The sequence below is a fragment of the Phalaenopsis equestris genome, unplaced genomic scaffold (assembly GCF_001263595.1).
Source record: "Phalaenopsis equestris unplaced genomic scaffold, ASM126359v1 Scaffold000297, whole genome shotgun sequence".
NCBI lineage: Eukaryota > Viridiplantae > Streptophyta > Magnoliopsida > Asparagales > Orchidaceae > Phalaenopsis > Phalaenopsis equestris.
Genome location: NW_018164739.1, coordinates 4,420,009 through 4,420,559, shown reverse-complemented (window position 1 = coordinate 4,420,559; position 551 = coordinate 4,420,009).

Genomic DNA, 551 nt, shown 5'->3' with positions numbered 1-551 from the left:
TAATCAATTAGTTATGTATTAAACTAATTATTATTTATTAAAATGTATTTCAATAATTTAATTTAATATGTAATTTTTTATTAAATAATGATTAAATAAATATATAAAATTTTTTAACTAAGCTTAATTTGATAACATATTAATTAATTAATAGTTATTAAACAATTAAGCTAAATTAAAGCCACAAAGCTATCTTCCCCTTCCCCTCGCCTGCCCGAAACCCTAGACGACGTCCGTCCTACTGTTTTCGCCCAAAACCATGAAGAAATATTACATCAGTACTACGCACGCAAAAATAACGTGCGTAGCCAATCAAAACACGCCACGATATCTCGCGCGGTAGAGCAAAAAAAACGGCGCAGTAACACGGGGAATATTCTCTCCTGTGTTATTCATGTGTTATTGCGTGTTATTCATGTGTTATTGATGTGTTATTGTGTTATTATAACACCAAGATTATTTTCAGGATACAATAACACATGAATAACACACAATAACACTTGAATAACACTTGAATAACACGGGAAATATTCCCGACAGAGAAAAAAATG